Here is a 13,366-nt window from a genome sequence, read left to right as displayed (position 1 = left end):
CTTTCATTTGTCACTCTACTTACAGTCAGACTAGTTTTGTCTTAGTTACATATGCAAGATATTTTAAGAGAAATGTGTTTTAGGCTACATTTATAAAGACACTTTACATTTTCTTGTTTACCAGAATAAAATGAAAACGGCTGTCAAAGTGTTATCACTATTCGTCAATCAAAGAGGCTGCAAATATTTCAGGTAATCCAAGGGAAATTTCAGGAGTTTCAAGTGGAAAGGACTGTGCAGTACACATTAAAAACAGAGAGTGGCAGAGAAGACAAGACTAAGAGCCACTTTTTGTAGTAAATATATTCATGAATTTGTTTTTGTACAGGGCACTTGCCAATAGGATAAAGATTTGATGGTATTTACTCAATACAGTTAACAAGCCAAATGGTAACTAGCATTAAAAGTAGGAGTTTGATATGGCTACTGTCCAGATTAAACTACATTGATACAGAAGAACAAAAACAAAAAAACAAAAAAAAGGGACAAAACAGTCACTTGCAAATGTAGAAATACTGAGCAGATGCAAATATTATTGATTTCAAAATCGGACCCTTAGGCTACATCTACACTAGAGAGTTTTTCAACAAAGGTGGCATTTTTTCGACAAAACTCATGGAGTGGCCACACTACGAAGGCATTCTGTCAACAGTAAATCGACAGAACTTGGCACTTCTATTGACAGTATTCTGCCATTCCTCGAGGAGAAAGAACACCTTTCTTTATAGAATCTGTCAACAGAAAGCCAGTATGGACACTTTGGGGGGCCCTCTGTCAAGAGACAGCTCTTCCAGGACACCAGGCAGCCCTGTCTGCTGTGCTTCCAGTTGCTTGTTCTGTTGAGAGAGAAGCTGGGCAGTCTTGCTGCTCTGTCGACAGAGCAGACTGACAGAGTGATCCATGTGTTTTCATGTGTTCCCACAATCTGTCGACAGAAGTTTCATCAGAAGATATCTTCCGACAGTAACTTCTCTCAACAGATCACTGTAGTGCAGATACAGCCTTAATGTTTCAAATTATGGCTATTTATAACCTCACTACAAATGGATTCCTCCTTTCTTTCATAGAATCATAGAATCATAGAACAATAGGGCTGGAAGAGAACTAAAAAAGCCATCGAGTCCAGCCCCCTGCTCTAAGCAGGACCAAACCCATCAGATCAGCCCCACCAAGGCTTTGTCGAGGCGAGACTTCAACATCTCCAGGGATGGAGACTCCACTACTTCCCTGGGTAGACCATTCCAATGCTTCACCACCCTCCTAGTGAAAAAGTTTTTCCTAATATTCAACCTGGACCTTTCCAACCGCAACTTGAGACCATTGTTTCGTGTTCTGCCACCCGTGATCACTGTGAACAGCCTCTCTCCAGCCTCTTTGCAACCTCCCTTCAGTAAGTTGAAGGCTGCTATCAAGTTCCCCCTCGGTCTTCTCTTCTGCAGACTAAACAGTCCCAATTCCCTCAACCTTTCTTCATAAGTCATATGCTCCAGCCCCCTCATTATTTTGGTTGCCCTGCGCTGGACCCTCTCCAGTGTTTCCACATCCTTCCTATAATTGGGGGCCCAGAACTGGACACACTACTCCAGACGCGGCCTCACCAAAGCCGAATAAAGAGGAATAATCACTCTTCTGAATCTACTGGCAACGCTCCTCTTGTTGCAACCTAATATGCCATTAGCTTTGTTGGCTACAACGGTACCCTGTTGACTCATGTCCAGCTTCTCACCACTACAACTCCCAGTTCCTTTTCTGCAGAACTACTACTGAGCCAGTCGGACCCCAGCCTGTAACAATGCTTGGGATTCTTCTTTGAATTGCTGTCTTCTGTTAGTCATGAATACAGATCTGCGTAGCCAGCTTGTTTGTTTTTAAAAAAGTTTACATACACAAAAACTCCATTATAAAACAAAGATTTCTAAGTAGAAATCATCATTTGTTATCAATCTGCCCATGTTCAAACTAGTTTTCTCTCAGCTGTATACACAATATCTTTTCATAGAAATGAGAGTTGGGATATGCTTAAAAAGATGCCTTACCTCCTTCTTATTCCCAGAATAAACCAAAGCCAACAGCACAGTGTCACCACTATTCCCCAGATCAGAGAGGCTGCTAACATTTCAGGCAATTACAGTGAAATTTCAAGACAAAAAGAGTAGCTTGATACACCTAATAGGCTGAGAGTGATGCAAACCTCAAATCAAACTGCTACTTTTTAAATAACCTAGGTAAGCTATTAATTAACCATTTCTGGACAGAAGTTATGATGTCTTCATTCTGACTGATATCTCTGTAAAAAAAAAAAATCTTGAGAGGATAAACCCAGACAGTTGCAGAGCTGGCCTTGAGCTGGTATCAGGAGAGGTTCCAATGTAATCAAATAACTGTAAGAGTTGATAATTTGAAGGTCCCTCAGGTGTGTTTTGATCTACCATGTAGATTTAACAACTGCAGTTTATAGTTCAAATTTAGCAATATGTGAGCTGGTCAGCAAACATACATACAGTGGCAGCTGGTGCCCCAAGTACTTACCATGGTTCCCTGGCTCTTCTGCCACTGCATCCTACCGCACCTCATGCTCTTTCTGCAGATTGAGCCAATTTTCAAGGTACTCGAGGCAAGATTTTGGCTGGAAATGAGAGATGAGCAGGACGAAAAAGACTGTTTTCCCTCTCCAACAATGTAGCACTGTCAAAATGCAAAGCATGGACACAGTTACAGCAGAGGGCAGGAGTAGGAGAAAACATCAGATAATGTTGCTGTTTTTAACTAGCCCTCCCCTCTCCAGTCTTGTTCTTCCCTCCTGATCTATCTTCCCCTGGCCTGCACATCACCAATTTAGCCAAGCTGTTGGCTGGATGTTGAAAGGTTCTGAGCACTCTGGTTCTGATCCAGCAAAGCACCAAGGAATATACGGTAAACCTCACTTTACCCATGTGCGACATATATGTGAATCATATTAATGCAAATGTTGAAATCTTGGGCTCCAGCCTCCCACTTCCCCCAGCTGAGATACTACTGCTGGGAGGAAGAGGGAAGAGGAAGGAGGGAGAAGCCCCTCAGCAAGCAGCGTGAGCCGGAAAATTGACCAGGCACTGCTGTGCCCAGCTCCTAGCTCCCCCTAGCTGAGCAGGAGCTTGTGAAGGGACCAGGCACTGCTGCATCTGGCTCCAGGCTCTAAGGGGCTCAGAGGAGGAGGGAGGGGTCCCCTTCCCATGACTTATGCGAAATGTGAGTTATGCAGGGGTTGCAAGGAACACAACCCCTGCATAACTCAGGGTTTTACTGTATTGAACTTTTGGTGCCTTACGGGATCAAACCCCTCTTTCATCAAGTAAGCCCTTTCTCATGCAGACCCTCATAATCCATTCTCTCCACTCATCTACACTCAGTTCTTTCAACCCATTTCCCTCCCTTTCAGATATTTTGACCCCATCAGGTTCTCTATCTAACCTAACGCATTCCTGATCAAAAATCTCCTTCAGCCTGACCCCACCACATTCCAGTTTCTCTTTCCCCTTACTTCAAAAGGTAGAACTCATCCTTTCCTACTCATCTCACTTATGGCTCTGAAGCCCCTGCCCCTTCGACCTCACTCTTCCCCACAGCTCAAAAGCCAAAGGCCTATTCACCTAAACTGCCAAGCTCAGAAGCTTTTCCTGTGTTATCTCCTTAACTAGAGTCTCAGAACTTCTGGAGCTCAGAAATGTCCTTTCATCCCACCTGACTCAGAAACTGTTCTTCTCTTACCCTTACCACCCTATATGCCTCTACCCTCACACACACACACACACACACACACACACACACACACACACACACACACACACACACACACACACACACACACACTATTAGAACCCCACATAGCACTGCTGATTCTGTCTGGTTCACCATCATCATTTTGGATAAAAATAGGTGGGAGTGGTTTTCTGGACAGAGGTGACTTGGGTTTGAGGCAGAGATGTTCTGAGGGAATTCCTAAGAGCAGCCTAGCTTATTGTGCTATGCTGCTGTTGCTGATGATGATAATGACAATGACTCCCCATAAAAGAAGAAGAGCTTGAGAACTACTGGAGGGAAGGGTCAGTTTGAACCCTAATTCAGTGTGTGCACATGTGCATGTTCTGATATCAGGGTACTGCTTCTACTTAGAGTGGGGTAAAGACCCAGACTACTCACCTAGTCATTCATTCATTCATTCATTAATGACTCAGTGGTAGGTTTGAAGGGCCTATTCTCAAGAAACGGAATTCCACTGAAAAAGGCCAGATTCTTGCCAATAGGGGCTCTGTAGCACCAGAATCAGCAATGGCATTTAGAAAATTCATATTGGAAATGTTGTCTCACAAGTCATTTGGGACCTATTTTATTTCCTGGGTACGCTCCTATTTTATTTATTTTCTAGGTACACTTCAGTGCTTATTTTTACATGCACCCTTATAGTAAATGAACATGAAACTGGGCATATGTGAGGACTTGCAGTTCAATGTACAGTGATTAACACTGTCATTAAAATGACAACATTCTCCAGTAGTTCTCAAGCTGTGCTGTTCAGGACAGTATTTACCTCTACTAAGCAGTGCTGACAGCTGCTGCAGGCCTCTGAGCAAGAAGAGAGGCAGGCCCAGCTCCTCACCACAGAGGAGGTGGGGCCAACACCAAAAGGCAGGGGGCAATGGCAGGCATCTCTCAGCACCTCTTAGACCATGGCACTGAGCCCTCCCGCCCCACTCCTTCACAGCCATGAGCAGTACTGCCACTACACTTCAAAGGGGCCTGGAGCAACTGCCCTCTTTGCCCCCACAGCCATCGGGCTTGCCTCTACTTCGAACATGTACTGAGAAATAGCCCAGCACTAAAATGTTTTATAGCAATTATCCGTTATTTGTCTTCTAAACCAGTGCTCTGCAATTGGTGTCCGATGGCACACTGGCATTCCACAAAGTGCCGCTTAGTGTACCTCAGACCCATGCACTGGGAGTGCCACCCACTGCTCTGTGCACATGCCTCACCACTTGGCAGGAGAAGCACATGGCAGGGGCGGCAGCTCTGGGGCAGCAGCCGTGGTGGCAGAAGCTCTGGTAAGTCACTAGCATCGAGCTAAAGGGGGGGAACAGGGTAGGGCACTGAGTAAGGGCTGGTGGGGGGACATTCGGGGTGGCCAGCTCGGGGAGAACGGGAGGGGATTGGGTTATATATATTGGGCGTGCTGTGAAATCATAACGACTACTGAAGTGTGCCCCGAGGTGATAAAGTGCTGAGCATTGTTCTAAACTATGTAAACGAATATTCCTGATATGCACTTGCAGGATATAGTTAGAGGGTATGTGCTTCTAATGGGTTTGTGAATGTATGCAAATATACAGACACTTACAACCTATGTCTATTTTGTTAGAGGGTAACACAGTTGTGACAGCTATTTACAGTATAATTGTTTTCCTTTTGTAAGGACTGCAAAATTTGGTCTTTGAGGCAAAACTCCCAGAGCAAAGCCAGAGACAGCAGACTGAAAATCTGATGAATAGAAATCTCCTTCTTCTCCCACCTCCCCTTGCTCCAAATTCCAGGCAGGCTGCATGGCTGCAAATAGCCCTTACAAAACACCATTACAATATTGTATTTGAGGCAATTTTTATTTTCTTCAACAAAGAAAAAAATCCTTAAAAAACCATAAGGGTTCACTCTCACTGTCCGCCCCATGTCTCCTTCTGCATGTCAGCTGAGAGGTCTGTCTCACAGCCTCTTTCCCTTTTTCACTTCCCTAAACAGCTGACCCTTCAGAATATGCTATTCATTGTATTCTCTTCTGACCACAGCTTTGTATGACTCACACAAAGTTTCTTACTCCCTCCCTACCAAGATGATAATTTCCATTATGGGAAATTTGCACCTTGAGCAATAAGATAAAATCCTTTGCACTTTATGCAAAACAATGTATTCCATCTGCCCATGTGCAGGTCTTAGTCCTTGTTTAGCAAAACATTTTTCAATAAATAGGGTGCATATTTGTAAAAATGACTGCCTTCTATGAGCTGGAAGGTCATGCAGTAGTAACACGTAACAGATATCTGCCTATTTAAAGATCATTGGCTCATGACAGCATAACACATACATCTAGATAGTTCAGTAACCCCTGTTTCTTTCCATACCTGCCTTGTACATATACAATGCAATGCGATAATGTCACCATGCTTTCAACAAACTGCCTGAAGGAGCAGCAACTCGAAAAGTAGCAGCCTTTTGATTTCTTCATATATTATAGAAATCAGATAGTGCAAAGCAGGGAACTGTGGAGAAACTTGATGCTAGCCTGTCAGGAATCAGAGTCTGCAGCACAGCCAGTCTGGATGAAGGCTGGTAGCTGAGCCAGTCTCCAGGCAACTCCAAAACCAGGCCTGGCCTGTAGCAGGCTCCCTGACTGCCTACAGCACCTGATTGATTGGAAGAGTCAGTAGAGTAATTTTTACACCCAACAGCAGCAGTTCAAAGCTGCTCAAAGCATTTGCCCATAGCCATGGGAGCCCTGGATCCTGCCTAACCTCATTCCAGGTAACTAGGCACAACTGCCCACATGTTGGTCACTGACACCTAAGCAGCACCAACACAAACAATAGAGAGTTTAGAGCTGATCCGGTGACAACAGGTTCTACAAAGGACAATATCTCTTTGACAGAGCTCGTGGAAGCCCTGTGGGCCTCGCAGGCCCAGTTTGCCACACTACAGTACAAAATGGAGTCATGCAGGTTCAGGACAAATCTCCTTCAGTACCAAATCGCACTGCTTGTGAGCCCAAGCTCTCCATACCTGAAGATTTCAGTGGTGATTGCTACACTGGGATTTGTGTGCTGCTAAATGTGTATCTGCTCCTATTTCTGCTATGACCACAGTTATACCCCACTGTCCAAGCCTGATCTGATCTGATCTGATCATCAGCCTATTTACTGATGAGGCCTTGGCTTGGGTATGTCCATTCCTGGAAAACACAAGCCCCCATCTGGGACAATTTGATGGCATTCTTTGAGTTACGGCTGTGATCCTCAACAATCCGAAACATTAACATATGGCCAAAGCCACATATTGGGTGCTGCAGCAGAGGTGCCGGTCAGTTGCTAAACGTGCAGCAGAGTTCCAAAGCCTGGTAGTAAATACAGAACAAAAGGAGGCTCCCTGGCTCTACTATTTCCAGCTCAGCCTAAAGGACGACATTCAAAATGAACTGGCATGATTGGAATCCCTATCCAGCCTGGATCCCTTAATTGACTTAGGCATCAAAATCAATAACTACCTGACCAATACAGAAAAAGAAAAAAGGATGTTCCTCCTGGCTCCTGCCAGCCCTGCCAACTCTGTCCCCCCACCACTAGTTTCTTCTCTGTCACCTGAATCCATGGGAGTTGATCAAATCCAGCTCTCCTTCCTCAACGCAGAAATGAATCAGCACTGCACTGGACCTGTGCCTCTAGCTCTGCCATCCTCAGCAGAGACCTTGATCTTCTTTATGGTGAAGAAAGATGGTTCCCTATGGCCTTGTGTGGACTCCCACATTCTGAATGTTATGTGCAAAAGAGAAAAATGGAAGACCACCATCTGTACCAGATCTGGCCACTCCAAATATTTGGTTGTGATGGATGGACTAAGTCAGAGCACTTTGCATGAAGCTGCCCAGGCAAGGTCCAGTTTACCACTGCTGAGGAAATGCCAAGGTCCAACCCCAACAGGCTTGTTGGTACCCTTCCTTTCTCACCACGCCTATTCTTATTCTGTACCCTGATGATGGCCAATTAGGGTCCAATACATATATAACTCCAACTCCAGCTCCCCGCAATGCCCAGCTTCAACCTAGATGTACTTGTGAACTTGGATGCCTCAGGAAATTTCATGGAACTGGAATTCACTCAAGCAAACAAGGTCTCCACCCAGCATGAGGACTTTTACAGATTACCAGCATCCATAGATATCACTTTGGTTGGGATTGGTCACTCACCATCTGGATTCCATAGAGGTAATTAACCTTCAAGGCCACTGAGGAGTGCTTCAGTTTGGACTAATTAATCCACCACATTCATCAATTGTCATTGGCAGGCCCAGCTCATTGCCCACACATATGCAACTGCTGGTATTCAGGCACCGTACACTATCACTCCCCATCAGACCAATAAAACCTCTCTTCTGAAAGCCAGTCTGTGATGTACTCTGTCCTCGAAAGAGCTGAGGCACACAAAAAGAAGATTCAACAACAATCCCAGCAATCTTGCTGACCTCCCCAGTGGCTCCAGGAATGTCTGCTAAATATCAACATTGTTGATATTTGGGGGCTGGACTCAATGACCTCCTGAGGTCCCTTCCAGCCCTAGGATTCTATGGTTCTGTGATTGTGCTGATGTGTTGAACAAAAGAATACTGACACCCTACAAGCCGGGGTGAAAGTAACTTTAATTTCTTATGGTTACTGCTAAAGCAGAAGGGAGGAGGATGGCCAATTGTGATAGGACAGTAAGGTCACATCACATCAGACCAGATGTGAACTTATTCCACTCAGAAGAAGTAAAAACTGAAAACTGAAGAGGATTTGTAATGTAAAATATATGTAACTACCAAATTTGCCTGGTGTTGCTCATGTGTGTATGTAAAGTAAAGGTATTTTCCCTGCTTTTTTTTTAATGTGTATGGTTAATGTGAATTATCATATTTTTGGAAAATGAAGGGGAAAAAGTAGTAGTGGTAGAGAACATCCATGCCCTAGACCTAATGCAAGAGTTCCATGGGAAGTACCCCAAGAAACCAGGCCCTGAGACCTTTAGGAGGTGCCCTAGAGCTGGCAGGGGGTAAAGGCAGGTTTGGAACTCTGTAGTCTGACATGATTTTAGTTAGCCGGATGACCACTTATTTGGTTGTGGCCAAGTTTCCCAGGGTCCCATAGAGTTTGTTTACAGACACCAGTCCTGGCTCTCAGTGTTCTGTGCTGTTATTTAGTTGTAATTTATCTGTGTCTTTTAAGAGCACAGTAAGCAGTGGAAGTGTTAGTAGTGTGAAAGAAAATATTGACCTCCCATCTTCCAGGAAATTCTCTCATCCAGCATCGGTCAGGTCCTGAGGGTGCCAAATGAGAGACGTTCAACTTGTATAACAATCCCTGGCTCTGTACACAGGTGCAGCAGCTCCATCTCCTAAGGATTGCATGATGGAAAGAGGAAGAGAAGAGCATGGGGGTCTCAGGCTGGGGCAGAGTCACATGTGGAGTAATGTGGGAGTTACATGTGGGGCAGAGTCACATGTGGAGTAACAGCTGGTGCACCTTCCTCTCCTGTGCCCGTTAGAAATTTTCCTTACTTGCACCACTAATAAGGCCCCAGTTCTGCCCTGAATCATGCTATCCAGTGAATATCTGCCCAGACTACAGTGCACCTCAGGACCAATAGGAGAGCCTAGTGGAGCCATGTGACTGATCACGTGCACTAGCCAGAGGCAGACACCAGCAATGATAAGATACACCTAGCAGGACTTTCATTTTGGCCATGAGTCAGGACCAATGCTGTCAGACCGGCCAGAATATATGAGCTAGACCGGGGTGAGCAAACTTTTTATGTTGGGCCCCCCTTTTCATCCCTGCAGTTAGCAGGGCCCCCCCCCCCCCCCCCACACAGCCTGTCAAATGTAATTCAAACAGGTGGAAATTTCACTTACGTTCATATGAAAAATACACCTTTCAGCACATATAAGAAAAATAAATATGTAGAATGTAAAAATGTTGTTAATCAGTATATAAATGCAAATATACATACATAAAAACAGTAATGGATTTCAAAATTTCTAATGAAATGGAAGGTGCTTTATATATATAGAAACTCTTGATCTTGCTGTTTCAAGACCCTATCCCACCCACTCTCCAGCTAGGGGAATAAAAAATTTAAATAAACAAACAAACAAACAAACAAATAAATAAATAACCAACAGTTCTCTACTCTTTAAAGAGCCTATTTCCCTCCCCCCACCACCACTTCCAGCCCTCCTGAGCAAAGTTAAACAAAAGATCAACAAAAATACACTTAAAAAAAAAGCCTGAACTGTCTCAGAAGTTGAACAAGGGACTGTCCTGATAGAAGCTTACCCCTACTCAGATGCCTCTGCCTCTGCTACATGTGCCTCCCAGCTAGCTCAGGCTGGGAGACCAAAAATGATTCCAGCACTCCCAGGGGATGGTGGCCCTCTAGGGGGGCAGAAAGGCTGGCAGCACTGGTCAGTCTAGCCCATGGAGGCTGCAGAGGCACCGCAGTGGGGAGGGAGGACCAGAAATGAAGGTAGCCCTCTGCCAACTGTAAGAGGCGGAGAGAAGAAGTGGAGAGCCGGGGGGGGGGGGCGATTGTGTTGCACCCACCTTTTGAAATTTTGCACACCCCCAAGGGAAAGCACCCCCAGTTAGCACATCCCTGGCCTAGACTGCAATTTTAATGTCACTGTCCTGATGAGAAGGTGTGAAGCTGTACTGCCCATAAAAAGAACACTAGAGAGATTATGCCTATTTCTCCTGAACCTATTGCCACACATAGTGGATGATGCTCACCTTGCAGAAAACATCGCTCTGCCAAGAATGCACCTGCTCTACTCAGTGAGCCAATGCAGAGGAGCAATCAACATGATTAATTTATGGTAGCCTGACCAAGTCGTCTCTGCTCTCACTACAGTTCAGGGAGAAGAACTGCTATTGTTCCCTCAGAGCTACGCCAGGTGTAGGGGAGTTTCTTGTTTTCTTCTGTGGAGCTCTCAGGAGCCCTTCACAATCCAGCTTTACATGTGGCTGAAACCATGCTGCTTTCTCTTAAGGCCCTCACCAGTGATGTGATGATTTGACGCATAATATTTAGAGAGAATGTATGAAATAGGCTGATGTACGATACATAATTTGTTCCCACTGTTCGTGACAGATAGCCTCATCACTCACAAGCAATGGAACACAGAAGGGAAATAAGTGGGTTATGAAAATGTAGTGATTATTGGTAACAAAGGTCCCTGGTGAAGAGAATACTTTGCCCTTGCTGCTTTTCCGTTATCTATTTTACATCAGCCACCAAAAGAACCAGAGAACGCAGTAAAAAAAAACAGTAATTCACAGGTTGCATAGATTGCATTGTTATGACCCTGCAACCAGAAGATACAATTACATCAGTGAAATATGTAAAGCCCATGTTGGAAACTTAATAAATAATGAAAAGGGGCAGTGGGTGTGGGACAAGGTATCTGCTTCTAGTTCAGCATCCTCTTACCTGCCTAGAAAGTAACTGATGATTACATAACGTCTCCACCTAGTGGCATCCCATGAACTAGCACTTGTATAATGCTACTCTGCTATTCTGGCCGTTGATACGATGGATCTTATTTCCATTACTGTAAGTGCCTTTCGGAAGGATAATTGCATCCTTCATAGAAGTATTCTTCTTTCTAAAAATAAATATAGAGTTTCTGAAAGTTATAGTACTAATAGCACTTGAGAAGGAAGTCCTCATTTTAGTCAGACTACAGATAGTTTTAGGCAGGGGATGTAAAGGTAGCCTTCTCCACACTAATCTGCCATTTTAACTCATCTCTATCTCTGGGGGCTTAGGTAAAATCCTGGCCTCACTGGAATCAATGGAAAATATGCTGTTGACTTCCATAGGGCCAAGATATTGTTCTTTGTCTCTAACAATGAGCAAGCAGCTCGGTGTTTACTAGTAGCCCACCCTGGGAGGAAATGATCAGAGCTACTCAGCTTCTCCACTATTGCACTTTAACTTCTCCCCCATTTTAACAGGAAAATTCACTGCTAAAAAATGGGCTTGTGATTTCAAATGTAGTCTATTGCATCCTCTATTCCCTAATCATTTTCTCTGCCTCCTTCTGACTCTTTAGGTACCTCATAATAACTGATTGTTACCTTTGAATTACGTGTTGGGGGTTGTGATAGCTGAGGTAAATCAACCAAGAAGTAGCTCACCATTCTTTTTCAGTGTTCTCCCCGTCTTCCTCAGGTTGGCTGTGCCTACACTAGAGAGTTTTGTCAGCAAAATAGCCATTTGGTTGACAAAACCCAGGAAGCATCCAGATTCCCAAGGCTTCCTATCGACAGTAAACTGAAGGAACGATGCACTTTGTTGACAGCTCTACCTTGCTTTCCATGAGGAAAAATATCTTTGTTGACAGGGATTTGTCAACAAGAAGCTGGTCTGGATGTTTGGGGGGGGCCTTCTGTCGACAGAAAGGGCTTCCAGGACACCAGACAACCACGTCTGCTGTGGTTCCGGTTGGCCGTTTCACTGGTAGAGTGGCCACGCACTCCGGTTGCTCTCTGTCGACAAAGCAGATAGCTCTTGCAATCCACTTGGGAGTCTGGCAGTGATCTGTCAACAGGAGTTTTGTCAGAAGGTATCTTCTGACAAAAACTTCTGTCGACAAATTGCTCTAATCTAGACATAGCTGTTTTGGAACAGTCTCAAAGTGGAGAAGACCCGTTTTTTAAGCACTTGAAAGGAGACTAAGTACTAGCAAATATGCTGTAGAGAGCAATCCTGCGTTGCCATGGTGAAATATTGGAGGACTTAATAAATAAGTTTTAAAAATATCACTAAAGCTAATGCTATAATTATCTACAGTGAACTCTTTCATAACTGACAGCCCTAGGACCAGGAGGTTGCTGGATATGAAAATATTATGGTTAATAGGGAGGGATCCCTTGCCACCAGTTCTGATAGTGGGGATGCACTGCACCAGTGCACCCCTCCCAAAGCCCTCAGCAGCCTGGTCCCCAGAGTGCCCACGCCACCTGCTCCACACTCCCTGCTAGGGTTTAGCAGCTCAGGCTCTGCTGCTGCACATGCTGGGGAGGGGGGCAGTGCTGGCTTCGGCCCTTCATCCTGCCACGCTCCCAGCTGGGACTCAGCAACCCCCAGTGGCTCAGGACCTGGCTGCACTGCCATGTCTGTAGGTCGGTGGGGGGTGGGCTGGGTCCTGCCACAGCTCAGCAGAACCTGGCCATGCTGCCATGCCTGGAGAGGTGTGGCGGGCTGGGTCCCTGTGCTCCAGCCATCGGTCCCACCACACACCCACCAGGATAGCGTCTGATGGCAGTGCCGGTTATTTGAGAGTACTGGTTGGTTGAATACCAGTTGAAGAAGAGTTTACTTTAATACACTGGTGAAGGAAAGAATGGTTATGCGTCTGGGAGCAATGCTTAAATTAACCAAAAGGGCCCGCAACTGAAAGCTTACCATCAAGACCAAAATGCATCCTCAAGTGCTGAGGACCTACTCAGGTGGCCCAGTCTCATGGCTCCTGAGGAAAGCTTAAACCGCGGTGAGCAAACTTTTTATGTTGTGCCCCCCACTTTCAGCCC

General features: G+C 45.1%; 1 protein-coding gene across 2 annotated transcripts in view; it reads right to left on the bottom strand.

Annotated features, from left to right (window-relative positions):
* CYP7A1 (cytochrome P450 family 7 subfamily A member 1) overlaps positions 1-11,358 on the bottom strand; it is a 31,162-nt gene extending 19,804 nt beyond the window's left edge. Inside the window, exons 1-4 of one of the 2 annotated variants that reach the window (XM_074985771.1) lie at positions 11,262-11,358; positions 9,685-9,703; positions 7,985-8,208; positions 2,530-2,685 (exon numbers count right to left, since the gene is read on the bottom strand). The gene's annotated coding sequence lies outside the window, so the exon portion shown is untranslated. Of the gene's footprint in view, positions 1-2,529; positions 2,686-7,984; positions 8,414-9,684; positions 9,704-11,261 lie in introns of those variants that run through there. The other variant, XM_074985769.1, reaches the window with a different exon arrangement.
* Between the last annotated feature and the right edge of the window lie 2,008 nt (positions 11,359-13,366).

The sequence above is a fragment of the Carettochelys insculpta genome, chromosome 2 (genome assembly GCF_033958435.1).
Source record: "Carettochelys insculpta isolate YL-2023 chromosome 2, ASM3395843v1, whole genome shotgun sequence".
Lineage (NCBI taxonomy): Eukaryota > Metazoa > Chordata > Testudines > Carettochelyidae > Carettochelys > Carettochelys insculpta.
Note: the sequence above shows the minus strand (reverse complement) of the source record. Positions and strands in the feature narration are given on the sequence as shown.